The sequence below is a fragment of the Leucoraja erinacea genome, chromosome 7 (genome assembly GCF_028641065.1).
Source record: "Leucoraja erinacea ecotype New England chromosome 7, Leri_hhj_1, whole genome shotgun sequence".
NCBI lineage: Eukaryota > Metazoa > Chordata > Chondrichthyes > Rajiformes > Rajidae > Leucoraja > Leucoraja erinaceus.
Window position 1 is genome coordinate 47,792,001 of NC_073383.1, and position 21,792 is coordinate 47,813,792.

Genomic DNA, 21,792 nt, shown 5'->3' on the forward strand with positions numbered 1-21,792 from the left:
AAATAATCACCAGCCCACACTCTTTCCCCTTACATCCAACTCTACACACTGATCATATAATTGAAAAAACAAATCAAAGCATTTTACCACTATGATAAATAAATAGTCCGCTCCTGAGCTTAGGAAACATTTGGCAATGCTGCAGGTTTACAGGAAAGCTTTAATTCTGTCACCTGAACCACTTAACTGAATTGCAGCAGTCATTTGTTTCACATCCAATTACTCTTTATTGTTAATAAAGCACATGGCATTCATAGTCACATAGAACTCACCAAAAGGAGAATAATTCTAACTAAACAGCATGCAAGGGAACTGAATGGTTGCTACTACAATGCATAAGGAAATATGAATTTATTTAACATCATGTCCGCAGAGCTAAATTTCTGATCTCAGCCACGTTGCTGGAGTGATTCAGTAAGCAGAGCCGAGTACAATCCCCACTGCGGCGACCTAATCTGCTAGTTTAGAAGAGTTTATCCTTGACTCAAATTCGCACCGTGGTCGGCACGTGGTCCTAGGAGGTCCTATGAGGTCACTGGAACTCTCCTTCATGCTCGAGGGAAGTTCCCGCATACTTGCGGCCTCAGTTTGGTCGAGGAAAAATGTCAGCATGTTGTGCAGCAGCTACGGCAAAGGGGCAGAAGAGGCCCGGCAGCCACCACCGACCGGGTGAGTTCCAGGGCCCTGTACTGTGTAGGCCACGGACAGGTCCGGTGACCGCCACCGACTTCGATTGTTTTCCAGGGCTGTGTAGCCCACAGCCAGGCCCAGGAGCCGCCACCGACGTCGAGTGAGGGCCTAGTACCGGGTAGCCCACAGACATCGAGTCAGCCCGGTCGCAAGAGACGACCGCGAGCTGAGAAAGCCCGATCGGGAGCAGAGTCAGCCCGACCGTAAGCAGAATGGAGGGTCCGGCCATGCAAGAGAAGCGGACCGGCCGAGTGGGAAAGCTGACCGCAAGAGAGAAGCGGAACTGGACGAGTGAGAGAGCTGACAGCAAGAGAGAAGCGGAGCGGGAAGCGGGACACCAGGACAGCCGAGTCTTCAGCCCGGCCGTGAGCAGAGTCAGCCCGATAGGAGGGGTGGGGAGAAAGTGGAGAAAGCCCGGTCATCCAAGAAACGGCTGAGAGCCTAGAAAGCCCGGTCGCAAGAGACGGCCGAGAGCAGGGAAAGCCCAGACGTGAGAGGAAGTCCGGCCCCGAGCGAAGAGTGGGTCCGCGCGAGAGAAGCAGGACACAGCACTCAAGCACACAGCACTGCAGCCAGCAAAGCCCACAGTCAAAATGTACGAGGAGTGTAAGAAGCCATAAATGGCTCATTTCTCGCAAAAACCTCCAAGGACATCCAGAGGCAAGGAGCCTGAGCTAAAGAGGGCAGGGAGTCCCTCAAAGGACAAACGGGAGGTGCAAAGTGACAAAAGTCAAGGGCAAAGTGGCAAAAGTCAAGGACAAAATGACGAAGGTCAAGTGCAAAAGGTCAAAGGCAAGGGACAAAAGTCAAATGCAAAAGGACATGCCATCCAGAGGGCAACCCTAACTATTCAAGCCGCATTCAAGGGTATGAAGGTACGGAGAGAGATCCGGAACAAACAGAAGGCAGCAACGATAATACAAGCAGCATTTAGAATGCACAGAGTATACCGTCAATACAGGACAATGAAATTGGAAGCTATAATAGTACAAACCCATTATAGGGCACACCTTCAAATGGAAAGTGATCGCAAAACTTACATGAAGGTACGCAGCAGCGTTATGCTGCTTCAGGCTGCCTACCGGAGAATGCTTGTTCGAAAGCAATTGCGGTGCATGCACAAATCTGCTACGGTCGTACAGTCTTATTATCAGATCCATAAGCAGCGTCAGTATTTCAAGAAACTAAACTAGTCTGCCATTGCTGTACAGCAACGATACAGAGTTTACCAGATACGAGATGTCCAAGTGAGACATTATAATAGTTTGAGAAAAACAGTGGTTTGTATTCAGGCCTTCTACCACAGGATTAAAGCCAGACAATTGGTTGAGAAAATCAAGGCAGCATGCCATATGAAGTCAGTCTTAATGATGTGCATTACAAGAAAACATTTCTTGATGCAAAAGGCGGCTGTAGTCACTCTGCAAGCTGCATATCATAGTTACCGATCAAGGGTACGCTACAAAGCTATGCGACAAGCAGTCATTTCGATCCAAAGATGGTACAAAGCCACTGTTGTATTGAAAAGCCAATATAAATCTTACTTCTTGATGGAGAACCAGAGATGTGACAACAGGAAAGGCTTAAATTATACAAAAGGCTTAAACGATATAAGGAAGACTTCCTCAAACTGAAATATATAGCAATTGTAGTGTAGTCTCACTACCTTGCTTATGAAGCAAGAAAGCTATACAGAGCACAAATCAAAGCCACTGTTGTATTGCAAAGCCAATATAGATCGTACTTCTTGAGGAATAACCAGTAAGGTGATTAAAGAAGACAACGTGATGAACAACAAAAAAGGCTTAAACGATACAAAGAACAGTTAAATAAATGTGTGACAATGACCAAAAACCTGTTAATAGAAAAGTCTAATGAAGAGAGGCTTGTCGGTCGAGACAAAATTATGCAGGACCGATTGCGATTAGGACACTTCACTATCGTCCAGCATGGAGCTTCCTTCACTGAGCAATGGACAAATGGTTATGCATTGCAGAATCTCATTAAACAACAAGAGCAGATAAATACACAGTGCCAGGAAATTGAGTGACAAAGGAAGCTGCTAGAAAACGAAAACTTGCAGCCATGGGTCAGATCCCGCCTACAAAGAGGAAAACCAAGCAAATACATGAACCAGAAAATGAAACGCAGAATATCAGGAAAAGGAAGAAATTTGCAAATTAGATTAGGACATTTAAAAAGGAAGAAGCAGAGATACAGGCAGAGCTAGAGCGATTAGAAAGTGATCGCAATTTACACATAAAGGAACGGAAAATGATAACACATAAAGCAAGGGATAATGTATTTGGTTTAAGGAAGATGAGTGGAATGAAAAATTATAAGTGCTAAGTTTAGAAATGATTATTACAATTATGAGGATGTAATGTAAGATGACTGTAATAATATAAATTTGCAACTGTGTGTTAATCAATTATATTTAATGTAATCGAAATGGTGTTATCCGCCTCCAAGTTAAAGGGGGAGCAGTGTGGTGTATATTATATAAATGGTGTTACCTGCCTCCGAGTTAAAGGGGGAGCAGTGTGATGTATGTGATATAATTAGCATATGTTATGTCTTGTGCGAGGGGACGCATGAGCTGAGGGACACTCAAGGTGGCGTCCTGGAATAAAGTGCTTGTTAGTGTACTCCCGTATCTGAGTATTATTTTAAGTCAGTTCCAAGCACCCAAATACACAACAATGTGGAAAGATCAAAAAGAAAAATAAAGTATTCTGAGGGATAGGTTATACAGGCATTTGGATGGGCAAGGGCTGATTATGGATAGTCAGATTTTGTATGTGGGAGGTCGTGTCAATCAGACAAATCTGATTGAGTTTTTTGAAAACATGACCAAAAAGGTCGATGAGGGCAGAGCTGTAGATGTTTTATACATTGATTCCAGTAAAGCATTTGACAAGGTTCCGCATGGTAGGCTGCTCTGGAAAGTTAGATCGTATAGGAACCAAGGAGAGATAGAGAGGCCCAGGAGCGGTTGGAACGGCTGGTGCAGCGACCGGGCGGCAAGTTTAAAAACGGAGCGCTGGGCATTGTTCCACAGAGGCCCAGGAGTGGTTGGAGTCAGAGTTCAAAATAAGTGGTCTTGAGGAAGCCGCTGATTGGTGGAAGTGAACTAGAGGAAGGTGCTGATTGGGAGTAACCACAGGTTTGTATTTCTGCTTTCTGTTCGTATGTTTTAGTTAAGGGTTCAGTGAGTAAAAGGTTCAGTGAGTTAAAGGTTCAGTGAGTTAAAGGTTCAGTGAGGTAAGGGTTCAGTGAGGTAAGGGTTCAGTGAGTTAAGGGTTCAGTGAGTTAAGGGTTCAGTGAGTTAAGGGTTCAGTGAGTTAAGGGTTCAGTGAGTTAAGGGTTCAGTGAGTTAAGGGTTCAGTGAGTTAAGGGTTCAGTGAGTTAAGGGTTCAGTGAGTTAAGGGTTCAGTGAGTTAAGGGCTCTGTGAGTTAAGGGTTCAGTGAGTTAAGGGCTCTGTGAGTTAAGGGTTCAGTGAGTTAAGGGCTCTGTGAGTTAAGGGTTCAGTGAGTTAAGGGTTCAGTGAGTTAAGGGCTCTGTGAGTTAAGGGCTCTGTGAGTTAAGGGTTCAGTGAGTTAAGGGTTCAGTGAGTTAAGGGTTCAGTGAGTTAAGGGTTCAGTGAGTTAAGGGCTCTGTGAGTTAAGGGCTCTGTGAGTTAAGGGTTCAGTGAGTTAAGGGTTCAGTGAGTTAAGGGTACAGTGCTTTTTAGTAAAGGTACAGTTTAAAGGATTAAGATTTTTATAGTGGGAGTGAGTTGATTTAATTTGGGGGTAAGCCATGGAAGTTGAGATCCGCCCCGTGGATTGATCATCCTGCAACATGTGGGAGATCAGGGATATTGTCAGTGTCCCAGTGTGTGCAGCTCCTGGCAGACCGCATTGAACGGTTGGAGCTGCGGTTGGATTCATACTGGAGCATCCACGATGCTGAGAATGTCGTGAATAGCACACCACAGATAAAAGTTAAGCAGACAGAAAGGGAACGGGTGGCCATTAGCCAACGTAGCCGGAGGCGGGTAGTGCAGGAGTCCCCTGCGGTCATCACCCTCCTAAACAGATATACCATTTTGGATACTGTTGGGGGAGATTGATCATCAGGGGAAGGCAGCAGCAGCCAAGTTCATGGCACCGTGGGTGGCTCTGCAGCACAGGAGGGGAGGAAAAAGAGTGGAAGGGCTATAGTAATAGGGGATTCAATTGTAAGGGTAATAGATAGGCGTTTCTGCAGCCGCAAACTAGACTGCAGGATGGTATGTTGCCTCCCTGGTGCAAGGGTCAGGGACGTCTCTGAGTGGCTGCAGAACATTCTTGAGGGGGAGGGTGAACAGCCAGTTGTCGTGGTGCACATTGGCACCAACGATATAGGTAAAAAGCGGGATGAGGTCCTACAAGGTGAATTTAGGGAGCTAGGGGATAAACTTAAAAGTAGGACCTACAAGGTAATAATCTCTGGATTACTACCAGTGCCACGTGCTAGTCAGAGTAGAAATAGGAAGATATTTCAGATGAATACGTGGCTTGAAAAATGGTGCGTGGAAGGGTTCCAAATTTCTAGGGCATTGGAATCAGTTCTGGGGGAGGTGGGACCAGTACAAACAGGACGGTCTGCACCTGGGCTGGAATGGAACCAATGTCCTTGGGGGAGTGTTTGCTAGTGCTGTCGGGGAGGATTTAAACTAATGTGGAAGGGGGATGGGAGCAGGAGCAGAGATATAGAGGGGTGTAAAATGAGGGTAGAAGCAAAGGTAGCAAGTTGAAAAGTAAAAGTGGCAGGCAGACAAATCCGGGGCAAAAATCAAAAAGGGTCACTTTTCAACATAATTGTATAAGGGGTAAGAGTGTTGTAAAAACAAGCCTGAAGGCTTTGTGTCTCAATGCAAGGAGCATTGAGACACAATAAGGTGGATGAGTTGAATGTGCAGATAGTTATTAATGAATATCATATAGTTGGGATCATGGAGACATGGCTCCAGGGTGACCAAGGCTGGGAGCTGAACATCCAGGGACATTCAATATTCAGGAGGGATAGACAGAAAGGAAAAGGAGGTGGGGTAGTGTTGCTGGTTAGAGAGGAGATTAACGCAATAGAAAGGAAGGACATTAGCTTGGAGGATGTGGAATCGATATGGGTAGAGCTGTGAAACACGAAGGGGCAGAAAACGCTAGTGGGAGTTGTGTACAGGCCACCTAACAGTAGCAGTGTTCAGGATGGTATCAAACAGGAAATTAGAAATGCGTGTAACAAAGGTAAAACAGTTATAATGGGTGACTTCAATCTACATATAGATTGTGTGAATCAAGTGCTGAGGAAGAGAATTTCTTGGAATGTATGCGGGATAGTTTTCTAAACCAACATGTAGAGGAATCAACGAGAGAGCAAGCTATTCTAGACTGGGTATTGATTAATGAGGAAGGATTAGTTAGCAGTATTGTTGTGCGTGGCCCCTTGGGCAAGAGTGACCATAATATGGTTGAGTTCTTCATTAGGATGGAGAGTGATATAGTTAATTCAGAAACAAGGGTTCTGAACTTAAAGAAAGGTAACTTTGAGTGTATGAGACGTGAATTGGCCAAGATAGACAGGCAATTGATTCGTAAAGGGTTGACGGTGGATATGCAATGGAAGGCATTTAAAGACCGCATGGATGAACTACAACAATTGTTCATCCCAGTTTGGCAAAAGAATAAATCAGGGAAGGTAGTGCATCCGTGGATTACAAGGGAAATCAGGGATAGTATCAAAACAAAAAATGAAGCATACAAATTAGCCAGTAAAAGCAGCCTACCAGAGGACTGGGAGAAATTCAGAGTCCAGCAGAGGAGGACAAAGGGCTTAATTAGGAAAGGGAAAATAGATTATGAAAGAAAACTGGCAGGAACATAAAAACTGACTGCAAAAGCTTTTATAGATATGTGAAGAGAAAAAGATTAGTTAAAACAAATGTGGGTCCCATGCAGTCAGAAACAGGTGAATTGATCATGGGGAACAAGTACATGGCAGACCAATTGAATAACTACTTTGGTTCTGTCTTCACTATGGAAGACATAAATAATTTTCCGGAAACAGCAGGGGACCGGGGGTCAAATGAGATGGAGGAGCTGAGTGAAATCCAGGTTAGTCGGGAAGTGGTGTTAGGTAAATTGAATGGATTAAAGGCCGATAAATACACAGGGCCAGATAGGCTGCATCCCAGAGTGCTTAAGGAAATAGCCCCGGAAATAGTGGATGCATTAGTGATAATTTTTCAAAACTCTTTAGATTCTGGAGTAGTTCCTGAGGATTGGAGGGTAGCTACTATAACCCCACTTTTTAAAAAGGAAGGGAGAGAGAAAACGGGGAATTACAGACCAGTTAGTCTAACATCGGTGGTGGGGAAAATGCTAGAATCAGTTATTAAAGATGGGATAGCAGCACATTTGGAAAGTGGTGAAATCATTGGACAAAGTCAGCATGGATTTATGAAGGGTAAATCATGTCTGACGAATTTTATAGAATTTTTCGAGGATGTAACTAGTAGAGTGGATAAGGGAGAACCAGTGGATGTGTTATATCTGGACTTTCAGAAGGCTTTCGGCAAGGTCCCACATAAGAGATTAGTATGCAAACTTAAAGCACACGATATTGGGGGTTCAGTATTGATGTGGATAGAGAACTGGCTGGCAGACAGGAAGCAAAGAGTAGGAGTGAACGGGTCCTTTTCAGAATGGCAGGCAGTGACTAGTGTGGTGCCGCAAGGCTCAGTGCTGGGACCCCAGCTATTTACAATATATATTAATGATTTGGACGAAGGAATTGAATGTAACATCTCCAAGTTTGCGGATGACACAAAGCTGGGGGGCAGTTTTAGCTATGAGGAGGATGCTAGGAGGCTGCAAGGTGACTTGGATAGGCTGGGTTAGTGGGAAAATGCATGGCAAATGCAGTATAATGTGGATAAATGTGAGGTTATCCACTTTGGTGGCAAAAACAGGAAAGTAGACTGTTATCTGAATGGTGGCCGATTAGGGAAAGGGGAGATGCAACAAGACCTGGGTGTCATGGTGCACCCATCATTGAAAGTAGACATGCAGGTGCAACAGACAGTGAAGAAATCGAATGGTATGTTAGCGTTCGTAGCAAAAGGATTTGAGTATAGGAGCAGGGAGGTTCTACTGCAGTTGTACAGGGCCTTGGTGAGACCACACCTGCAGTATTGCGTACAGTTTTGGTCTCCTAATCTGAGGAAAGACATTCTTGCCATAGAGGGAGTACAGAGAAGGTTCACCAGACTGATTCCTAGGATGGCAGGATTTACATATGAAGAAAGACTGGATAGACTCGGCTTGTACTTGCTAGAATTTAGAAGATTGAGGGGGGATCTTTTAGAAACTTTGACCGCACTTTAGTTTATGAGAGGACCGTTCAGTTATCTGAGAACAGCTGGGAAGAAACTAATGAGGAGAGGAATAGATCTCCCCAAGTCTGCTCTGCTATCCAGCAATATTATAACTGATCTGACAAGGACCTTAAACTTAATTTTCAATACAGCTTGCCATAACCTTCAATATCTTCTTACCTCCATCTTATATGGATCTCTTTATCCAGTGCCTGTGCCCTGGACTGGCACAGGTTTGCTGAAATATTCTTATCAGATCATGCTCCCAACAGATGGCAGTGTTATCCAAAGCCAATCCACAAATTAAATACAATACCAGATGAGGGACAAGAACCATTTATCAGTCAGGAAGTTGAAAACAAAATTGATTTCCTTCAGACGTGTCAAAAACAAAAATCTGTACAAGTTGTTATATTTTCCCTTCTTCTTTACAGGTGTAAGAGGTTTATGTGGCGAAGGCAGGAGAATGGGGTTAGAAGGGAGAGATAGATCAGCCATGATTGAATGGAGAAGACAATGGGCCGAATGGCCTAATCCTGCTCCTATCTCTTATGTTCTTATGACCTGACAAGTAATTCTCGTTTGCAATTTGGCAGCTGATCCATGTGTCCCATGGGAACCTGTCTTGTGTCTTTCCTTATGAAATAACCTTTTTATACCTGGAATCAATCTAGTTAACCTTCCCTATAATACTATTTTCTCCTCTAAACAAAATGAGCAAAATTAGATTTGGTATTTGATAAATTAGTATGGCATTCCATTTTTTCTCAACAGTGAGACGGTTGAAATACAGTTACTTTGTCAAAAAATAATTCCCCTTCCATTAATGACTAACATCCTATTTGTCTTTTCTGGATCTGAAGCACTGTCACAGACCTAAAAAAATGATTTTGTTTCTCCCTCAACAAATAATGCCTCACTTCAAAGTTTTCTCAGCTATTTAGTTTTGTATAAATAATTAATTTATCTGTTCTGTAAGTTTTGGAATTCATATCAACAAATTACACTGGGATGATCAGGTGATGTCTTCTTCATACAAATGTGCAAAATTGAATCTCCCTCTCTCCTCAAAAATAGGCTGTTTTGGTGGTGTGGGAAGGCAGGGTGAAGGGGCACGTAAAAATTCAAAAGAGATTAAGAAAAAAGTGTTAGGCAATGATATGAAGTGTTAAAAATCTGTTGAATTAATTATTAACTAAAGAAAGCCATTATTTAATTGAATATCAGATGTGTTATGATAAATGACCTTCTGTAGCTGCTATCTGCTCTGGACCTGCATTGAAGGTTTAACAAATAAAAGTTGAGTATGTCTTCAAGCTCAACTATCCATCATATCCAAAGTAGATGGTAGTTTCAAATTACAATTTGAAACTCCACATTAACAAGGCATGCATAATGAAAACATATTCCAAAATATGCTAACAATACTCATTGGCCCATATTTTCAATGGGTTGTAATATTCTTATCAGATCAGGCTCCCAACTGGTGGCAGTATTGTCGAAAGCCAATCTACACATTAAATACAATACCAGATTAGGGACAAGAACCTTCTACCAGTCAGGAAGTTGAAAACAAAATTGATTTCCTTCAGATTGGTGTCAAAAATAAAAATATGATCTGTGCAATTTGTTATATTTTCCCTTCTCCTTTACAAGTAAAATAGACTATACGTGCAGGAGTAGGCCATTCGGCATTTCGAGCCAGCACCGCCATTCAATCTGATCATGGCTGATCATCCACAATCAGTATCCCATTCCTGCCTTCTCTCCATATCCCTTCTCTCCATATCCCTAAGAGCTCTATCTAACTGATCAAGATTCTACAAACAATTTAACTTTAAGCCCGAAACCAAGCATTGAAATACTAATATATAAACCAATACATAAACCTTTTCAAATGGGAAAAAGTATAGAAATGATAGAATCTGAAATAGACCATGCAAAAAAAAAAAAAAGTCAAGCAGCAACTGTGGAGTAAAACAGATTTAATGTCTCAGAAGGCTTAGCAAGAGAGAGAAAAAGGCTTTGCAAGAGAGAGAAAAACAGACTGTAACAGCTTTAAAGATATGCCAAAAGCAAAAAGTCAGCAAATATTAATAAAGTACCTTGCAGGCTGAGGTAATGGAAATTACATTACAGAAAAGTAAAATACAGTGGCTTGCAAAAGTTTTCGTACCCCTTGAACTTTTCCACATTTTGTCACGTTACAACCACAAACGTAAATGTATTTTATTGGGATTTTATGTGATGCAACACAAAGTGGTGCATAATTGTGAAGTGGAAGGAAAATGATACATGGTTTTCAAATTTTTTTACAAATAAAAAACTGAAAAGTGTGGCGTGCAAAAGTATTCAGCCCCCCTGAGTCAATACTTTGTAGAACCACCTTTCGCTGCAATTACAGGTGCAAGTCTTTTGGGGTATGTCTCTACCAGCTTTGCACATCTAGAGACTGAAACTTTTGCCCATTCTTCTTTGCAAAATAGCTCAAGCTCAGTCAGATTGGATGGAGAGCGTCTGTGAACAGCAATTTTCAAGTCTTGCCAGAGATTCACAATTGGATTTAGGTCTGGACTTTGGCTGGGCCATTCTAACACATGAATATGCTTTGATTTAAACCATTCCATTGTAGCTCTGGCTGTATGTTTAGGGTCGTTGTCCTGCTGGAAGATGAACCTCCGCCCCAGTCTCAAGTCTTTTGCAGACTCTAACAGGTTTGTTCCAAGATTGCCCTGTATTTGGCACCATCCATCTTCCCATCAACTCTGACCAGCTTCCCTGTCCCTGCTGAAGAAAAGCATCCCCACAGCATGATGCTGCCACCACCATGTTTCACAGTGGGGATGGTGTGTTCAGGGTGATGTGCAGTGTTAGCTTTCCGCCACACATAGCGTTTTGCATTTAGGCCAAAAATTGCAATTCCAGAGCACCTTCCTCCACATGTTTGCTGTGTCCCCCACATGGCTTGTGGCAAACTGCAAACGGGGCTTCTTATGGCTTTTTTTCAACAATGGCTTTCTTCTTGCCACTCTTCCATAAAGGCCTGATTTGTGGAGTGCACGACTAATAGTTGCCCTGTGGACAGATTCGCCCACCTGAGCTGTGGATCTCTGCACCTCATCCAGAGTTACCATGGGCCTCTTGGCTGCTTCTCTGATCAATGCTCTCCTTGCCCGGCCTGTCAGTTTAGGTGGACGGCCATGTCTTGGTAGGTTTGCAGTTGTGCCATACTCTTTCCATTTTCGGATGATGGATTGAACAGTGCTCCGTGAGATGTTCAAAGCTTGGGATATTTTTTTATAACCTAACCCTAAACTTCTCCACAACTTTATCCCTGACCTGTCTGGGGTGTTCCTTGGGCTTCATGATGCTGTTTGTTCACTAATATTCTCTAACAAACCTCTGAGGCCTTCACAGAACAGCTATATTTATACTGAGATTAGATTACACACAAGTGAGCTCTATTTACTAATTAGGTGACTTCTGAAGGCAATTGGTTGCACTGGATTTTATTTAGGGGTGTCAGAGTAAAGGGGGCTGAATACTTTTGCACGCCACACTTTTCAGTTTTTTATTTGTAAAAAAATTTGAAAACCATGTATCATTTTCCTTCCACTTCACAATTATGCGCCACTTTGTGTTGGTCTATCACATAAAATACCAATAAAATACATTTATGTTTGTGGTTGTAACGTGACAAAATGTGGAAAAGTTCAAGGGGTGTGAATACTTTTGCAAGCCACTGTATATTAAACAGATACTTTATGGCTACCATCATGGAAGATGGCATAACAAACCTCCCAGAAAGAGCGAAGATCAAAAGTCCATTGAATGGGCTGCTGAAAGAAATGATAAAATATTATGGAACAAAAGGGACTGATAGCCAAGAAATTCCCTAGACCTGATGACCTACATTGCAAGGTAATGGAAGAGTTGGCTTTGGAGACTGAATATACTAGCTGTCACCTTCTAAAGTTCTGTAGACTCTAGAACAGTTCCTACAGAACAGAAGGTAGCAAAAAATAAAGCCATTATCTAAGAAGGTAGAGAGAAATCACGCAACTATAAATCAGTTAGTCTGAATGCAGGGGAAAAAATGTTATTAAGAAAGTGGGAACATGACACTTAGAAAATATTGAGTAGAATTAATGTGGACTTACAAAAGTTGAATAAACCTGTTATATTTTCTTGAGGACAAAACTAGCAGAACAACAAGAGGAAAACTAGTGCCATGGACAAAATTCTCAAACAAAATGAGAACATATAGAATTCACAGTAAGACGTAGGTCTGTATTGGTTAACAGATTTAAAAAAAAGAGAGCAAATGGGGCATGCTCAGATTGTCTGGAAGTAACTAGCGTGATTTCAGGGGCCCATAGCTCTTTGTAATATATGTTCATGATTATATTGATGGTACAAAACTGGTTGGTAATCAGGGCTATGAAAATGTAGAGATGATTCAAAGGGAAACATATAGACCAAGAGAATGAACGACGACATGACACATGTATTATTGTGGAAAAGTATGAAGGCATGAACTGTATAAGGAAAAAGCAAAGAATCTAGAGAGTTGGGGAATATTTTTTTTCCATTCTGAATAACGGATTTATCTCTGTAAATTAATAACTATCTGGTAATTTGCCGATTATAACAAGCAATTAAGGCGGCTAATGGTGTCTTCATCACTATTTCATGAGCAAAGACATTTTACAGAGATTAAACAGAACACTGGGGAATTTGCACTTGGAATATGGAATTGGGGTCTGGCCTCCATACCTAACAGGATATACCTGCGATAAAGTTTACCAAATTAACTTCCAGAAGGGGTTAAGGATATGCAGATTGGGGCAAAGGTTATGCAGATTTGGGCTAAACCTTTTAAATTAAGAACAAGTTGATTCTCATAGGGCTTGAGAGGGCACATATGGAGGTGTAATCTCCCTCGCCCGAGGTGTCTAGAACCATGAGTCACGTTCTCAAAATAAGGTACTAACCATCAGTACTGCCCAGAGAAGAATTTCTTCTCCCAGAGGGTAGTGAATCTTTGGAGTTTTCAACCCTTGTGATTTGTGGAAATGCAGTTGATAAGCATATTCATAGAAACATGGAAAAATAGGTGCAAGAGTAGGCCATTCGGCCCTTCAATGCAGCACTGCCATTCAATATGATCACGCCTGATCATCTAAAATCTGTACCCCGTTCGTGCCTTTTTTCCCCATATCCCGTGATTCCTTTAACCCTAAGAGTTAAATCTACCTAATTCTTGAAAACATCCAGTGAATTGGCCTCCACTGCATTCTGTGGCAGAGAATTCCACAGATTCTCAACTCTCCGGATGAAAAAATGTTTCCTCATCTCAGTTCTAAATGGCCAACCCCATACTCTTAAACTGTGACCCCTGGTTCTGGACTCCCCTTACATCGGGAACATTTATCCTGCATGCCAGCTGTACCTGCATGCTTACTTTCAGTGACTGATGTACAAGCACACCCAAGTCTCGTTGCACCTCCCCTTTTCCTAATTTGACTTAATTCAGATAATAATCTGCCTTCCTTTAACTGCCACCAAAGTGGATAACCTCACATTTATCCACATTATACTAGATCTGCCATCTCACCCAACCTATTAATTTCTCCCTGCAGCCTCATAGCATCCTCTCGCAGCTCTCACTGCCACCCAGCTTTGTGTCATTCGCAAACTTGGAGATGTCACATTTAATTCCCTTGTCTAAATCGTTAATATAGTAAATAACTTGGGGTCCCAGCACCGAGCCTTGCGGCAGCCCACTAGTCATAGCCAGTCATTCTAAAAAAGGACCCATTAATTCCTACTCTTTGCTTCCTGTCTGCCAACCAGTTCTCTATCTATGTCAATACCCTACCTCTAATACCACGTGCTCTAATTTTGCACACTAATCTCATATGGGACCATGACAAAGGTTTTTTGAAAGTCCAGATACACCACATCCACTGGGTCTCCCTTATCCATTCTACTTGTTACATCCTCAAAAAAATTCCAGAAGATTAGTCAAGAATGATTTCCCCTTCATAAATCCATGTTGAGTTTGACCGATCCTGCCACTGCTTTCCAATGAGCTGCTATAACATCTTTAACAATCAACTCGAGCATCTTCCCTACTACTGATGTAAGGCTAACTGGTCTATATTTCCCCGTTTTCTCTCCCCCTCCTGTTTAAAAAAAAGTGGGGTTACATTGGCTACCCTCCAGTCAACAGGAACTGATCCAGAGTAGAGAGAACAATGGAAAATGATCACCAATGCATCCACGATTTCTAGGGCCACCTCCTTGAGTACTATGGGATGCAGACCATCAGGCCCTGGGGATTTATCTGTCTTCAGTCCCAACAGTTTACCTAATACCATTTCCTGACTATTGTGGATTCTCTACAATTCCTCCCTCCTGCTAGTTCCTCGGTCCCCTGATATTTCTGGGAGATTGTTTGTGTCTTCCTTAGTGAAGACAGAACCAAAGTATTTGTTTAACTGTTCTGCCATTTCTTTGTTTCCCATTATTAATTCACCTGTCTCTGATTGTAAGGGACCTACATTTGACCACTTGTCTTTTCCTTTTTGCATATCTAAAGAAGCTTTTAGTCCGTTTTTATATTCCCTGCAAGTTTTCTTTCATGCTCTTTCTCCCCTCTTAATTAACCCCTTTGTCCTTCTCTGTTGAGTTCTAAATTTCTCCCAGTCCTCCGGATTGCTGCTTCCTCTGACCAATTTATATGCCTTTTACTTAGATTTAACACTACCCTTGATTTCCCTCGTTAGCCACGGTTGAGCCGCCTTCCCCGTTTTATATTTTCACCAGAAAGGGATGAACAATTTTTGGATTTCATCCATGCGGTCATTAAATGTTTGCCATTGCATCTCCACCGTCAACCCTTTAAGCATAATTTGCCAGTCTATCCCAGCCACTTCCCATCTCATACCTTCAGAGTCTCCTTTCTTTAAGTTCAGGACCCTAGTCTCTGAATTAACCGTGTCACTCTCCCTCCTGATGTAGAATTCCACCATATTATGGTCACTGTTGCCCAAGGGGCTCTGCACAACAAGATCGCTAACTAATCCTTCCTCATTACACAATACCCAGTCTAGGATGGCTGGCCCTCTAATCGGTTCTTCTACATGTTGGTTTAAAAAACCATCCCATATACATTCCAGGAAATTCTCCTCCCCAGTGCTGCTACCAATTTGGTTGGTCCAACCTATATGTAGATTAAAGTCACCCATGATAACTGCTGTACCTTTGTTTACACGCATCCCTAATTTCCTGCTTGATGCTATCCCTAACCTCCCTACTGCTGTTTGGTGGTCTGTATACAACTCCAACTTCAAGACAGATCAATAGATTATTAGATATCAAGGAAATCAATAGATATGAGGTTGGTATAGGTAAAATATCAGCAATGATCTTATTAAATGGTAGGGCAGATACAATGGCTGCAAGGCCTACTTCTTCTTATACTTATAAAATACAACAACAATTCACCTATTTAAATTGAGCTCACGCAAGAGAATGTACATGTTGAGCTGGGCAATGGAATCTAATGATATTACCGCCCCATAGCATTGATTATGTTATGGGTAGACACAAAATGCTGGAGTAACTCAGTGGGAGAGGCAGCATCTCTGGAGAGAAGGAATGGGTGTTGTTTCGGGTCGAGATCCTTCTTCAGTCCCATTCAGATTGGTTATGTTATGACTGAAAACTATCAAATCACTTTCCATATGCTTTCCACATACCTCATCCATGTCTGTACTTATAGTGGATGTTATGTTTCATACTAATTTTCTTCTAATTTGAGAATTAAAGCATAAAACTTAAAAAGTGCTATAGTTGAACTAATTCTTATTCTGTTTTATTCTTTAATTGGTACTGCTGCAGTAAAAAAACATTCAAATATACAGCCACACCCTCCATTTACCATTTCAATTATTGTTAAAATTCTGATAAGATACCAGAAACAATTACTGGCTATGTTGAGTTTACTGTGAAAGCAAGTAGATAGCAAAGTATTTAGTACCAAGCACTTTCATATTTTTAACACCATGAAAGTTTTGATCCCAATTATGTTTCCAATTTAATGACTATTAAGTTGTCATTCAGATTTATGCAAACTATTTTTCTTGAGGAAATATTAACATTTTAAAAAATTGCCAGAGGTCTCATCTCTCTCCCACCCAAGTTAACAAAATTTCACTTACGAATGTCCAAAATTGTGCGGAGAACAATTAAAGCTTACCATCAATTGATCATCCTTGCAGATGCATCTCACCAAGTCAAAGACAAAAACTGCACTACGCCTCTGATCTACGTTAATCATTTCAACCCTCCCCCCAATTGAAATAAATTCTGTGAGTAACAAAATAAAATAAGAATTGCTCCATTGATTCATTTTGGTAATGTTTCATCAATGACATACAAATAACTAATTTGCTGGGACTCATTACAAGGCCAGTTGGGGTAGATACTATATTGAATAAATTATCTACATCATCTTTATACAAGACACTCAAATAATTAAAACTAAAATATAGTTTAAAATTCTTCAAATTCCACATCTCCTTTTACAAGCATCTTTTTGGCATCAGCGGAATGGAAAATTAACTAAAACATGTGCCATCATCACCAGTTTACACCAAGAAAAGGCTACATTTCCCAATCCCCATTACTGCAAGAGATGTACTTGAAGGCGGCATCAGTTCAAAAATCAAAACATGCCAATATTTAGTAATCAGGTTCATCCCTGGACGAGGGAACACGGTACCACGGGCCAACCAATATAAATTGCGGTAATTTCAGATCAGGGAGAAAATTAAGTAATACCCGAAATCCACTTAATTAAACACTTTACATTTCAACATCGCAGTACGTGATTGACGCTCCGTATTCAGTCGAGTGATTTTCATATGTTGTATTTTCTTAAATCATCCCACCCCACATCATTCCCATTACTTCAATACAACTTGGACATCCCCTCCCGTCCTCCTAGCTATATTCCATACAAAAGGGCGCATTCGACCTGCCATCCCTCAAAACGTTTAATTTCTGAGGGGAAGAAAATCCGGGCGAATCAGACATATCAATTCATACATAAAATTCCTTTCCATCGTTTATTTATGTCTGCTGGTCTTCAATTTCAAATGGAAGTAGGGATTCACTGCTTCGAGCAGGCGTTCCTCAGTGGATAAACATAAACTGTGTCAATTTCATCTAAGGCTCAGTGAGACGCCTTGGCTTTAGAATCGGTTTATTTCTGGATGCCAAGTAGCACTGAATGCAATTCCGAGGCTGATCCATGCTGCATCGAGCAACATAGTTTAAGCATGCACGTTACACAGTAGGTATGTATGTTTGTATGGACAAACCAGATCCAGGAGTGAGCTCAACCGCCCGCCTCAACCTAACTTAACGCACAGGAAGTCCCGCCTGCAATAAACGCCAATTGGGCCATTCCCCTCAATAATATCCTAAACAACCCGCTGACGGAAACACTAATTGGACAACGGACCGTCAATCAATCCGCGACGTCAGGGGATGTCCGTTTATAAAGTTTAGTTGGCGTCAACACTAAATGCCTCAATCGGTAAGTGAGATAGGGCGGGGGTGTGTACATAAAAAACATACATCTTTAAAACCCAACCAGCGACCAGTGAAAGCTTTCAGCAGCTAATCTTGCAATGTAGTCTGCAAGTGGCAACCTCTGTCTATTTACCGGGGTGGGGAGGAAACGGGACAATCGAAGAGGGGACTGCCGTTAAATCGCAAAGGTTTGCAAGCGGGTCTTACCAAAATCCGCAGTCGGTGACAGAGGAGAGAGGACAGGCGTGAGATCAACGGGCGTCTGTCCGCGCAGCAAGACTGCGGAAGCGATCAGTGTTGGTTGCCGAGGGATTCCGCCATGTTTCGCCCGCTTCACTGACACTCGCTGAACAAACAAGCTAAAAGAGACGGAGCCGAGGGAGGGAGGGAGAGCTGGCGGTTGGGCACGTGACTACCGCCCGCCAATCGGGGCGCCGGGCAGCTAAACGGCTGGTCTATTTTTAGAAACTGGCTGCTTTTTTTTCCTCTCTGGGGACAGAATCGATTTGAAAGGAGCGCGAGCCGCTGTCGTGCGCGCTCGCTCGCACCCGCACCGCGCGTCCTCATCCCAGGGTGGGTGGGGACAAGAACGCCCGCTGCTCGGCATTTATGCCCAGCTTCAAGTCCGATCATTCCGATTTAATAGTTTGCTTCTTTTTTGGATTTTTAAGAAATGTTTGCAGAATTTTGTTTGTACCAAAACCTTATTTTATTCTAAGGAAAGGCGGAGCAATGATTATTACGCTTCCTCATCCTGCCTTGGAAAGGTTTACAACGACCCCCATCCCATAAAACGAAAACAATCCTTAATTATTTAGTATTCGATTAATGTAAATAATAGTAAATGCTAGAAAAAATGTATACTATAATCACGAGATGTTGCAGACTATCCCCGGAGAACTGGGTTAATCCAGTATTAAATTCGCATACAATTTATTAACTCACTTTCCTCTTTCAGTTTATCTCCGCCCTTATGGAATTTTATCTACATCTTATTTTGTATCAATCGCGCCTTTTGGAAGTGTTTTTTGTTTCTCTCAATTTTGTACCTACTCCAGAAGCTAAATTAATTTTCATATCGTTATTGCACCAACAATACGCTGCTATTAGTCGAGGCTTGCAGAGTGGAAATGTATCGGGGCTAAAAGGGATGCAAAGAGTTTGTTTGGATTGCTGTGTTACTGTGCAAAACGTGCTCCCACTGAAGCTACAGTGAATGTAGAGTATTTTGGCCTTTAGCAAGGACAGTTTGTGTCCCCTTCTACGTCCTAAACTGAAATTATTCATGTTTGGGTGTAGTTAATACATCGCTCGCATCCCGTGGATGTTCGGCGAGTGCCCCCTGTGGCTTCGAAAATCATTGCATTACGATCCATAGAAACTTGTAGGAAAATAGTACACACCCGACTGTCGATTTAAGAACTTCGATTCAGTAGAATAATTAATATAACGCCCAGTGTTAATTTGTCGAATATTGCGATTTTTTTTTTTTTTTTACAAGACGAGGTGTACGGGGACACAGTTTATGAACTGGGATTTGGGATCCTTCACCACGAATTTACATATTGGTATTGGAATTTCACCATGGCAACTGTAAATTTAAATCATTAAATCTGAAACGGTAACCGTAAAATACTAGATTGTTCTAAAATGCATCTAGTTCACAAATTTACTTTGGGGCGCAAAACTGCAAATGCTCAGTCGATCTGGAATATACATGAATGATTTTTTAAAAACTGCAGATGCTGGGAATGTGAAATGAAAACAAAGCAGCTGAAAAACTCAGCAGGTCAGGCGATATTTGTTTCAGGTCCAATGCCCTTCATCAGAACTGAGAAAGAGAGAAACCAAGATGGTATGTGAACCCAGACGCACAAATATGTTTGACTGTCATCTATGTTTAGGGGCAATGAGTCTGAACACGGAATACCAGCGCTGAAAGTCTACATAAATGCATTTATTGTTGGTTAATCACATAATTATTATAGCAGGGATGGAGGCCTTTAGGCCTTTTGTTGTTAGGGCAACCCAGCTAGTCCCATTCCGCTGGGCTCTGCAGCCCTACAAATTTTATCTTTTCACACTGCTACGCATGGTAATATATTTCAGATCCTAAACACTCACTGTATAAAACCAAAAATCTTCATGTACCTTTTGTTTATTTTGCCAATCACTTTAATTCCATATACAGCTATGACCTGATAGTTATTTCTGGAATTTTCTTTCTTTTCAGATTTCTAGCAATTTCAGTGTTGTATCTCACAGTTCCAAAAAAAACATTCTTGTGTGTTCTTCAGATGGATCAGCCATACTAACAAGCATGTGTCATTTGGCATCTCTTGCTTTTTACACGATAACTGACTTGACTTTCTCACTCCCCATCCCCCTTGTCCTCACCTTCCACCCTACCAGACATCACATACAACAAATAATCCTCCGACATTTTCGCCACCTACAATGTGATCCCACCACTTGCCACATCTTCCCATCTCCTTCTTTCCGCAGAATATCAAAGTGATGGCAGAGCAAAATATGGAAGAGAGAAGGAATTGCCCAAGATCCAAAGCATACCACCTCATCTGTGAAACACAGTGGTGGGGGTGTTATGACCTGGGCACTGTAGTGACTTGCAATGTGCCCTCTAATTTTTAGTAGTTTGTGTGCTCAGAAATCTTGTGTTGTGCAATTTTTTATGCTGTTAAATATGTGCGTGCGCACTGAATTCTTGTGCAAATATATGACCTCATGAGCTTTTGGTGTAGCAGTTTTTACTATTTCGTTAAGCCATTCAACTTTAAACCAGCTTTCAGTTCATTTGCGATTCACACCCTTTGCATCCTTTGAATTTGACATGGTGAATCAAAATTTGTTTCAATAAAAACTCAAGCCAGCTACAGAATTTGAAACGGATCGTCGTAAACTGTACAATAAAGTCAATATGATTATGAGATTTTTACAAAAAAGTATAAATTATATACTATAATACTGTATAATTATTGATTACTACATTTTAAGTAACATTGTAGTGTCTATGACATAGACTCTTGAATGCTTTTGTTTTTCAAATGAAAGAGTTCTTTATTTTAACACTGACAAATACTCCCCCTCCTCCTCTCCCCTCTCTCCTCCACCGTTCCCCCATCTCTCCTCCCCTCCCCCTCCCCCTCTCTCCTTCCATTTCCCCATTCCCTCTCCACCTCTCTCTCCTTTTCCCCCATCCCCTCCCTCTCCCACCTCTCCAAGGACCAGTCCCGTCCATTTACCGCTGGGTTCCTGCCAGCAGCGCCGCCATCTTTGAGGAAGGCTGCCCTGGCCAAAGATCATGGCCCTGGCCCTCCTCCGAGTGAAGATGCGGCGCCCACGGACCGGATGCGGCTCCCGTGGACTGGATTTCTCTGATGCGGCTATCCCCGGCAAAGATGCTAGAGCAAAGCTTTGGTCCCCGGTGCCAGATCTGGCCGCGAATTTTAAATTCAGAAAAAAAAGTCTCCGCTAAAAAATAGCGATGTCATATTTGGCAGTCGCTGCCTCAAAAAAGGCTGCCAACATCATCAACGACCCACGCCATCCTGGCCGCACATCTCTCCGTTGCCATCGGGAAGAAGGTACAGGAGCCTGAAATCTAACATCCAGGTTCAGGAACAGCCACTTCCCCACAGCCATCAGGCTATTAAACACGACATCAAGTTCTGAACAATAACAGTATTATTACGATTGCTCTTTATCTGTTTATTTATTGTGTATATATGATCTATAGACACACTGAACTTGATATTGTAATATGTTTACATACTCTGTTGTGCTGCAGCAAGTAAGAATTTCATTGTCCTATCTGGGACACATGACAATAAAACTCTTGATTCTTGACAGACCCATCATTTATTTATTTGCCTCTGTACTCCACAGTTTGAGATTTGTAATAGAAAAAAAATCACATGTGGTTAAAGTGCACTTTGTCAGATTTTAATAAAGGCCATTTTTATACATTTTGGTTTCACCATGTAGAAATTACAGCAGTGTTTATACATAGTCCCCCCATTTCAGGGCACCATAATGTTTGGGACACAGCAATGTCATGTAAATGAAAGTCATGTTT

The 21,792-nt window shown here is 41.9% G+C and overlaps 1 protein-coding gene and 1 long non-coding RNA gene across 8 annotated transcripts in view; one reads left to right on the plus strand and one right to left on the minus strand.

The window, feature by feature from the left end:
* The window catches only part of hdac4 (histone deacetylase 4), a 356,629-nt gene extending 338,569 nt beyond the window's left edge, over nt 1-18,060 (minus strand). For all 7 annotated transcript variants that reach the window (XM_055638510.1, XM_055638508.1, XM_055638509.1 and 4 more), the window contains exon 1: nt 17,904-18,060. The gene's annotated coding sequence lies outside the window, so the exon portion shown is untranslated. The remainder of the gene's footprint in view (nt 1-17,903) is intronic.
* On the plus strand, nt 11,158-21,567 carry LOC129698972 (uncharacterized). Its single transcript, XR_008723755.1, has 2 exons — nt 11,158-17,700; nt 20,940-21,567. It is a non-coding gene; the product is annotated as an uncharacterized LOC129698972 (long non-coding RNA).
* Nucleotides 21,568-21,792: the final 225 nt, after the last annotated feature.